General features: G+C 40.3%; 1 protein-coding gene across 2 annotated transcripts in view; it reads right to left on the bottom strand.

Annotated features, from left to right (window-relative positions):
- Positions 1–10,547, bottom strand: part of ctnnd2b (catenin (cadherin-associated protein), delta 2b) — a 231,489-nt gene that overhangs the window by 186,975 nt on the left and 33,967 nt on the right. The window contains exon 1 of one of the 2 annotated variants that reach the window (XM_005740268.1): positions 8,009–8,177. The exons of the other annotated variant lie outside the window; for it this stretch is intronic. The gene's annotated coding sequence lies outside the window, so the exon portion shown is untranslated. Of the gene's footprint in view, positions 1–8,008; positions 8,178–10,547 lie in introns of those variants that run through there. 2 annotated transcript variants of the gene reach the window in all.

Below are 10,547 nucleotides of genomic sequence, written 5' to 3'. Positions count from 1 at the left end.
CACACACACACACACACACACACACACACACACACACACACGTGCACACACGTAAAACTGTGCTGCTGGCATGAGGCAGCACAAGCCTAATGCCGAGGTAAGAAAAGTGGAGCCTGTGAGCGGAGAGGAGGGGGGGTGAAGGGAAAAATGAATGAGAGTGAGGATGACAGCCCAGAGAAGACAGCAGAGAGATGGAGGCGAGGTGAGGAGAAAAGAGGAGGAGGTTGATGGGATATGAAGAAAAGACATGATAAGAGGAGAAAACTATTCTTGCATGCTGCTAGGCAACAATCTCTGGTCACTGAAGGCTGCTAATATGGCTGACCTGGCTTTACGTGTCTTCCATTTTGGAGTGTTTCTTTTGCTCTCCGTTTCCCAAATCACTGTTTGTAAACGAAACCTTTCACTTCCACCCACTTTGCTGCTTACGCGTAATCTCTCTCGCTCCTTCTTTCCTCCTCGTGCCTCCCCACTATTGTGTTCTCCTCCCTCACTTCTCTTCACTTGACCTGTTTCAGTGCATGCTCATCTTTTTCAGCACATTTCTGCTTTATTAGGCAGCACCCAGAGGAGGGTGACAGAAGGAGGATGACCCACAAGGTTGTGGGTTGAATTTGAACCTGCAATGCTACAATGCACCTGAGCTCTCTCAGCCTCACCTTCTCCGAGGATGCACTGTACCTCATAAACATGCTGCTTATCTGGCTCTGTGACACTGTTACATGCTTCACATTCTTCCTGTCAGCTCAATTTTCTGAAATCTGTACTCTCTGCGTCTGCCGGCACAACTGTAAAGCATGAGCTGTACTGTCCATTTAAAAGGAAACTCAACCCTGCCTATTCTGCTTCTCTTACCACTCTTTGCTCTTTCAGTAGTCATCATCACAGAGTGTCATCCCTCCACTTTTCATGATTTGTCTCATCCCCTCTGGAAATCTCGCTCCTGTGTTCTATGTTTTTGTTTCTGTAAGCAGAGTTGGGTCCTGGTTCATGGCAGCTGTCGCTGAGGCCTTCTCAGTCAGATGAATGTTTGCTTCCATCTTTAAGCTTTCAAGAAGAAACCTGTAACATTTGCTAGACAGCAGCCCCTGTGGCCACCATGTTACGCTGGCCCTGGGAGGCCAAACGGACTGCAACTTAAGAAAACACCAGCAATAAGAAAAATGCTGCAAAAGCACCCAAAACACAACGGAAATAGGAAAAAAGAAAACAGAAATAGAAAAAACGAAAACTGAAATGTGAAAAAACAGATTTCCAAAGCACAAGGGAAGTGTTTCTGGGGAGACAATAACCCGACGGACCACTTGCAGGAACCAAAATATGCTAAGAATTGCGCTGGGAGACACTTAAAAGAAGTGGAGGATGTATCGGTTTTGCGAGGAAAGAAAAGATGAGAGGTAAGTGTGTTAGCCTAACTATTAGCCTAAAAATCCGTCATCAGTATTATATGAATCATGAGATTACAACACGCTTACCTAGCATATTTTGGTTCCTGCAAGTGGTCCGTCGGGTTATTGTCTCCCCAGAAACACTTCCCTTGTGCTTTGGAAATCTGTTCTTTCCTATTTCTCTTTTCATTTTTCCTATTTGTGTTTTGTTTTTTCCTATTTCCATTGTGTTTTGTGTGCTTTTGCAGCATTTTTCTTATTGCTGGTGTTTTCTTAAATTGATGTCCATTTGGCCTCTCAGGGCCACCGTATCATGTTGGTGAAAAATGAAGCCAATGAGGAAAGCTTGCAATGGCTGGTGCTGCTTAGAGAATAAAAGCAGGTGCATAGTGAGGACGTTATACTGTGAGATGGTGCAAAGTTTTTATGTATACAACAGTATACAACAAACAAAGAAAATAAAACATAAAAATGATTTTAAGTTAAATAAGACCAAGATTGTATAAGAGAGTAGTGCAAATTGCTTTAATAAATAATATGTGTACTATAAAAAAAGCAACTGCAAGAAAGCACAATACCGAAATATTTGTGTGAAATCTGGTGCCTGACAAGTGTTGTTCACCTGTCACAGAAGGAAGAGTTACTGTACACTTGAGATGGGTTGAGTATGATGGAGAGCACTTTGTTCAGTGACAAACCAATGAGTGACATCTGTTTCTTACAGTCTATGGTGGACATATTTTTTTGCCACACCGAGTACCACATTGTGCCTAAACACAGATTATTAACACAGCGAATTTCCTTGTGGGGACAATAAAGCATGACCCTTGAGTTTAGAAAACTGTTTTGTAAAAATCTCCGCACTGAATAAAATGATATACAATTCTTAAAATATGACGGAGATGAAACTAGGCCAGCGAATAAAAAAGAAAAAAGGCAGAAAAGAAATTAGAACTCCTTTTGGAAGTATCGGAACACAAGAATAAGATCCTGCAGTTTCAGTGACTTGGTAGTTCAACAGAGAAGACAGATAATTCAAGTCACTTCAGTAGTTGTCTTTGATCCACCATCCACTGTATGCCACGCTGAGTCACGCATGCAGTGCATACTTGGGAAATAGGCCTTTTTTCACACCAGCAGCATGACTGGTACAAATGAACATTTTAACAGTGAGGCAATGTTCGCTTAACAGAGCCTTTTTAACTACTGGGAATTTCTAGATCTGAGCAATGACCTGCAGCTGTTCTTCATACCGCATTATGACTTTACCACATATGCCTGTTTATGAGTTGTATCCCATTACTACCGCTGTTAAGCCCATTCATCCATTAGCCTACCTAATCTATTTGCTTAGTCTTGATTGCACAGCCATGATGTACTCATCATGTTTGCACATCTCTTACATCATCACCCCACATCTCTGCTTTTTATCGTTGTCTTGCTTAGTGCACATTTCTGTTTTCTCCATGGGGAATACTTCTGAAATTATTTATGCAGGGCACACAAAATGAGTTGAAGTCTGGTTGGGTATTTTTTCTATTAAAAACTAAGAGTGTTTGAAAATAAATTTGGGAAATATGGTACTGTGGAAAAAACTCTTGAGCCACACCTCATTTCTTTTTATGTTGCTAGGAAAATGGGAAATAGGTCCAGTGATTTATTGAAATGTGCAAACATAAATCAAAATACAGAGTTTCTACAATTCTAAAAAGCTTGAGTCATTATTTGCTACAACTACCATTTATTCTTCATCACAAACTAAACTTTTGCAGGTAGCTTTTTTGTCATTTCAGGAACTTCAGGAATAGTTCTCAATGCTTCTTGAAGGACATTCAAAGCTCTTATTTGGAGGTTTTTTTCCTTTTGTAAGGTTCTTTGTAAAGATGACTCCTCACTGCTTCAATAAGTTAGAGATCCGGGCTTTGGGGACGCCAATCCGTGACTGATGGTGTTCCAGTGTTCGCTTTTTCAATCCAGGTATGCATTGGTACTGCATGGGGGATCAAAATCTGACAATAATTTTATGTGTTTATAATTCCATTAATTTTAACACCATCCTCTACACCAGTGGCTGAAATGTTGCCCCAAACTATGACGGACCCTGTTTGCAGGCATATGAAGCAAAACCACCATCTTAAGTGTGTCAGAATTCCATAGATTCAGGACCTGTATGACAGACAAGCTGTTTAAAAAGCCCCAGAAGTCCTACAGACTTTGGTGATTCCAGATTTTTTATGTACTACCACTAATTTATGCAATGAAGCACTTACCGTATGGACTGAAACTATATTACCAGAAACTAGGATGGTGATAAACATTGTGCGTTCTAGATGTCATAATTTCAGACTTCAGCCTCAGTTCTAAAGACATGACCAACACCCTAGCAACCTAGGTTCAATAGGGAAAGATGCGTATTTCTCAACCAGCTGGAGAATCGTTGCTGGCTTTTGCTGGGTAACATTAGTAGGAATGAACGTTCTACATCAAAGCCTCCTAGTTGTTTTCCTTGTTTGCAAATTGCTGGGGTTGCCTGTAGTTTGCATAGAAGATGAAGATTTGTCTGCAAACACACACCAACCACTGAGTGGGAGTAAAACTCGAAAAAGTGCATCACAAACCAAAATGTTGTGCCTTACCAACCAACCACTTCACTTCCGTGCATTTCACATTCACATTTTCACTACTGCTTAAGCCAGTAGTTGGCAAGTGGTTGAAGACCAGTTGGCATCTTCCAGAGAAACTATGTGCTACTGCAGCAATCTACTGGCAACCAAAGCAATCCAATGGAGGTTTTTTTTTGTGCAGTACCATATACTTCTTTGCAACCAAGCATGCCAGTGACACCAATGCACATTTTTCTCTGGCGATCAGCCAACTGGTCCCTAGGTCTGTGTGGGTAGAGCTTAGCATTGTCAGTGGGGCTACCTCAGCATGGTGGTGTTAGCATTAATCCCTCCCCCCAAAAATCACCATGCATACTAATACATTGCTGCACCAACACTAGAAATTCCTACATTGATGGTGAAGGATGTCCTGATCCTGCACTGTGTTCAGTCTCTCCTTACTTTGGCTTGATTAAGCATTAAAAATTTAACCTGACAGTACATCCAAGCTTGATCAGAGAATTGAAACCGAAAGTGGAGAAGGCCCAATTTGCCTATAGAATAAAACGCAAAGGAAGATCTGTTTTTTAATTTTGCAGACAGGGCAGGCAGCCAAATATAGGTCAACTTGACAGACCGTGTCCAAGCCCTCATCACACAACTGACCAGTACAAAGCAGCTTTCCCCAATAACAGCCATCAGAACTAGGTTACAGAGGCCAACAGCCCAGCTAGAGACAAGACTTTGAATATGGATTAGGCCTAAAGGCTTTATTTCACTGAAGTATAATCTTGGATTTTTAGGTCTATATTTCAGCGGTGTAATGCAGGGGTATTTAGGCCTGCATTTCACAGCGTAATCTCTGATATTGCTGTAACATTGTAAATGCAGCTCACCACGCTATGATTGACATGTCTGACATGGGGAATATTGGGCTTAATCTTTTGACCCATTAAGCTCATCAGTCGGGTCTGAGACAGGCATGTTTTGGTGAAGACAGAATTCATCAGAGGTGCAGCAAATCAGCTAAACCTCTGTATGGCAAGGTTCTTTGTGGGTGTTGCATATTGCACTCACGACTCTATTTCCTGTTGTGTACATATGTGTGTGCATAGTGCACTAAAGCGTGTGTGCATATGTGGGTATTTGTACTTTCTATCTGAGATATGAGTGTTTGATGGGCAGTCCCCCGTTGCCTCATTAAAACTTGCAGCAGTGTTTTGTTTTGTCTTCACCAGTCATCTGTCCCTTTGTCTAGACCCTGCACCCACGACTCTGCTTCCAAATTAACAACATTTACCAATGCAATTAGTACTGTCTGTGTATCACTTTGTATTTATTTAAACCCAGTGTCAACCGTGAATGTATGGCTTTAACTTTTCTGTGTTAGTTAACCCTAACCCCTAACCCTTATTCTTTTGTTGTCTAATGGACATGTCAAAAGAAATGAAACAGTAATGATAGTAGTACAAGACACATTAAAAACCCCAACTGACACCTATCTAATTAAAATCCTGTCTTGGACATTTGAGCAGTCCCTTTTAGCTTTATAGAGCATTTTGCCATCTTTTAAAACATTGATTTCACAGTCCTCAGTTTGATGGGTTTGCTCTTATTTTCCTACCTCAGTAGAGACATATATACATATTTACACTCAGTTGGTGGAGAACAGAATTAATATGTGAGTTAATGTTGGATTTAACAGTACATGAGCATACCGGCTTTATAGTATAGAGATCCTCCCACTGTACTATATGAACAAAAACATGTCTTTTGTCCTGTTTTCCCTCTCTCACCCCAACCAGTCGCAGCAGATGGCCCCGCCCCTCCCTGAGCCTGGTTCTCCCAGAGGTTTCTTCCTGTTAAAAGGGAGTTTTTTCTTCCCACATTTCCTTCGCCAAAGCGCATGCTCATATGAATGTTGGGTTATTCTCTGTATGTATTACTGAAGGGTCTACCTTACAATACAAAGCACCTTGAGGCAGCTGTTGTTGTGATTTGGCGCTGTACAAATAAAATTGAATTAAATTGAATTACTATATGTGAGTATGTGAGTTTACATCAAGGTGTCATCATTTATAAAAGGCCTTATCCCAGACATTATTTTGTACTTCTGACTGCTGACTTCTGTAGACAATGCAAGCAATATTATTAATATTTTTTAATGAAAATGGATAATGGATTTTTTGCTGAAAAGGTTTGCATCTATATTAAGACCAACATTACACACAACTTTCTCACACAAGGCTGTCCCTTGAACAGCTTGATAAACATAGCAGTGTTACATAAACTCATAAACTGCATAGATTGCAGTGATTTGCAAACCTATATACCAATTTTTGCTCATAACCAAGCATAGATATCATGTCATTTCTTTCAACTGAGACATTTTACTATTTAGGTGATACATATCAGCTTTTCCAACACATCTGTCACAGCCAGCCTCCACATGTCCTCCTTCATGACATTCATGAACCTCCTCTGAAGTCTTTTTCTTTTCCTCCTGGCTGGCAGCTCCATCTTCAACATCCTGTGTACATGTCTCAACCATCTCAGCTACCAACTTTGCTACCTCCAGCTCAGATTCCTGTCTTTTTTTCACTGCAGCTGTCTCAAACCATACGAGCTTGTAAACCTTCCCCTTCATTCTTGCTGCTATCCTTCTGTCATAAATCACCCCTCACACTCATCTCCACCCACTCCAACCTGGCTGTCTTACGTACCGTCCGTTGCTTTGAATTTTGAAATTTTCTTCCTTCACAATGTCTACTCTTTGCATTTTAACTTTTCCACCCATTCCTCCCCTTCCTCTCATTTACACAAATATTTTAGTCTTGCTTCTATTGCCTTTCTTCTGTCCAGTGTATGCCTCCACCTCTCCAGGCGCTCTTCCACCTGTTCCCTACTCTCACTACAGATCAAAGTGTCATCTGCAAACATCAAACTCCAGCAGCCTGCCAGGCTGTCCATCACCACTGCAAACAAGAAGGGGCTCAGAGCGGATTCCTGTTATAATTCCACTAGGAGTGACAGATGGGCTGTGGGGGTGTGATTGGTAGCTTAAACATCTGGAATTGAGAGCATCCATATTTGGAAAAGCACCCACAGTGCTGAAAGGTTCCCATATGGAAAAGATATATATAAATCTTATAAAGTTTGTATCTGTCTTGTGTGAAACTTGTATGAAAAGCATATAAGAGTGAAAACAGATATAAGATCCCTTGAAAAATTATATAATGAAACTTGTATGTTTTGGATACTTACTAAAACAATGTATGAAAGTAATGAGAAAGTGGCCACTTTCATGAGTAAATCATATGATTTACTTATATGATTTACTCATGAAAGTGGTCACTTTCATGAGTAATCACATATAAGTTTTTACTATTTCTTTTCCATATGGGTTACCCCATCCATCCATGCACATTTTTCTATCCTTAAGTGCTTTCTATCTATCATTCACATGGATAGCAATTAGGGGTTAGTATCTTGCCCAAAGATATTTGGCATTGAGACTGGAGCAACCAGGGCTCGAACCACCCAAGTGGCTATATGATAGCCCGTCGGGTTATCATATAGCCCGACGGGCGGGGCTGAGATAGATTTTAGTCGCCCAACCGGAGATATCGCTAGCTCCGGGACGTCGGGCTAGTGATTTTGCAAGCCCTGAATCCTGACTATGATCTTTCCCCAGCCTCATTTAAATGATTAAGTTGCCTAAGGATAAACATAAATAAGTTAATCATTCTTTACCTGGGGCAGCTACAAGTCTTTTAACAAAGGAAGTTTGGGAAATCACAGGTTTGAAGACAGAGCAAGAGGGAGAGGACTAAACCCAATTTAGCTGCTTCAGTTTCAAGCTCCTTTGAATGAAGTTATGACTGTGACTTTTAGGTTGCTGTTAATTGATTAGTACCACCTGTGCTTTTCCTGTAGAACAAGTCTAAACGTCTGCTAAATAAACAAATAAATAAATAAACAAGACAAGTAGAGAGAGGAGTGAGCACTTATGTTTACCTTAAAAAGGTGCAGCAGCAGCATTTACAGGTCCTGCAGATTAGGACTGTTTTCCCAGTTAAAGTCCACATGAACCAGATGGGGAATAACAAGGTGCCTGCATTGAACGTATGGCGTGTCAGTACTTCCTCCCACTATACCAGTATCTTGGAAATGGACGCTGCCATCTTGTGCTAGTATCATAATCTGCAACCTGCAAAGAAGTGTGGATGTGAAATTAAGGTCCTGAAGGTTGGATGGCATTTCAGAGATACAGGCCTCTTTCACTGCAGCGACTTTGAACTGACTGACAGGTAAATATATATGTTACTAATGGCATTAATGTTTTATTTAGGTAAACAGCCATTATTAATTTGATAAGTAACATGTGTTAGCCTAATATTCTGTATGATAGCGTTCATGTCATCTATCCTCACACAGAACATATGGAACTCTAATCAGCCAAAATAAGTGACAGTATCCATGTGGACAGGCCGTGATGGTATCACTGATCATTTGACTTTTCACCACAGAGTTGTTGCTGGAAGACAATAGCAGATGGCTTTATGAGCATCATTCAGGGTTAATTACCCACCAACTAAATCTATCTGTGGGAAAAGTGCAGATGCTAATGGGCATTTATATTAAGTGGGTACACAAGCTGACACTGTACCTACAGCAGTGCTGTAAAAGACAGCGTGCATCGCTCAGAATATTGCTTAAGGATAGCAGCTCAGAACAGACCATTATGAGGCATTTGGCCATAATAAAAATCCATTATTTAATAAATATGTATTATTAAAAGCATGAATGCAGAAAGCCAGTTACATGACAATAAAAACCCTTGCCAAGCTACTTCAGAGGGCGTCTGCTGTGTTGTTATTTTGCTGCCTGGCTCGCTGAATATGGATCGCAATTAAGTTCGCTCTGATTGTTTTCATTTCATTTATATATTTTAAGCACAAATGCTAATGGCGCTCACTGATATTTGTTGGTGTTTGCTAGAAAGCACTCTTGATTATATAATCAGAATTCACCTAGCAAAGTTCCAAGGACATAGGAGAGCTTACAGGAACATTTTCTTTTTTTTTCTTTTTTCCCATCACACTCATGTTTCACATGGATGTGGCTAATTACCCAGAAGAAGGTTCAACAGTCAGCCAACACACTGTAAATATTATATTCTAAGGAACAACAGCACTAAGAACCATAGCCTTAAAGCAGTGTGATGGCAGGTGTTGAGGGATGACAGACGTTTGATGGTGTCCATTAAGGTCTAACGAAGTTTTGCACACACTAGAGCTAATGATGCTGATTAAACTCGGTGAGAGCTCCACATTATTTGCCCATAATGACACAGAACGGGACTATATTTAATGTAAAATAATGGTGCGGAACAGAAATGCAGAAAACTTAATTAAGGGGAATATTGCAGAAAATTTGCAAATACAAGGGGGAAACTGTCTTTGTAGTCAACTTATGGGTTGCCAAAGGAAATTCAATTTCATTTACACTTATAGGAGGCAGTTTCTCATATTTCGAGCACAGACATTATTACTTTTGGAAGGCATGGTGGGTAATCAGGACAGCTCCCTCAGCACCATTACAGCCCACTCTAACCTGATTTCAGACCTCAGAAAATAAAATCTTAAACAAATGGAATAGAGCTGGTGTTCAGCATTGTTAAAAAAAAAATCCACCAATCCACCAAGCTTTGGGATATCCCCCCTCATATAAAGGTAACTAATAAGCGACTCCCATGAAAGCAATCAACAAACATCCACACGAGAGGATGGGATTGATGAGGTTGTTCTAAGTTCTCTTCTATCATGGTCTGATTATGAGAGCAATTTAGACCAACGCTTAAACAAAGTATGACAATGTTTATCATATGAAAATCACAACATTTGGGGTCATAAAGCTATTTGTAGCATTGCTGTGCTGCTCAACATTTAGGACCAGCTGTAATCCCATCACTAAAGGAAGCAAGCAGAAAGTAGGATATGATGTGCAAGGGAAAACAAGCAAATAAATATTTTTATTTGTAGGTATTAGTGGTCCCCTGAGGATGATTCATCAGAAAAACAGAACTCCTCTTTGGGAGCTTTACTGCTATTTGGTTAGAGTCATATAAGAACTCCTAGTTGTACAAAATGAGTGTCTCCCTCAAAGCACTTTTATGCTTCTCAGTGGAAGAAGTCTCTCCTTTTCTTCCACCCTTAGGCCAAATGTTAACTTTATACACAGGAAACAGTATCTCATGACTGAACTGATGTGAAATTTGATGAGCATGCCCTTGTTAGTTGGCTGAAGACATTCCCTAGTGCCACATTGAAGGCAGACTGTATTTTCTGAATGCCCAAAAGCCTCTACAAATTGTCAGTATGTTGTCCTGTCCAAAACTTTCATAAAATGGGATGTGAACTAGTATACATTGCTAGTCTGTTTTTTCAATTCAATTCAATTCAATTCAATTCAATTCAATTTTATTTATATAGCGTTACTGGAGGCCAAGGTAATGCCATCCAGAGTAAGAATCTGCTTAGATACCATATTTCTA

The sequence above is a fragment of the Pundamilia nyererei genome, unplaced genomic scaffold (assembly GCF_000239375.1).
Source record: "Pundamilia nyererei isolate P.nyererei 1_Seehausen unplaced genomic scaffold, PunNye1.0 scaffold00098, whole genome shotgun sequence".
NCBI classification, from domain to species: Eukaryota; Metazoa; Chordata; class Actinopteri; order Cichliformes; family Cichlidae; genus Pundamilia; species Pundamilia nyererei.
This window is presented reverse-complemented; position numbering and strand designations above follow the sequence as displayed.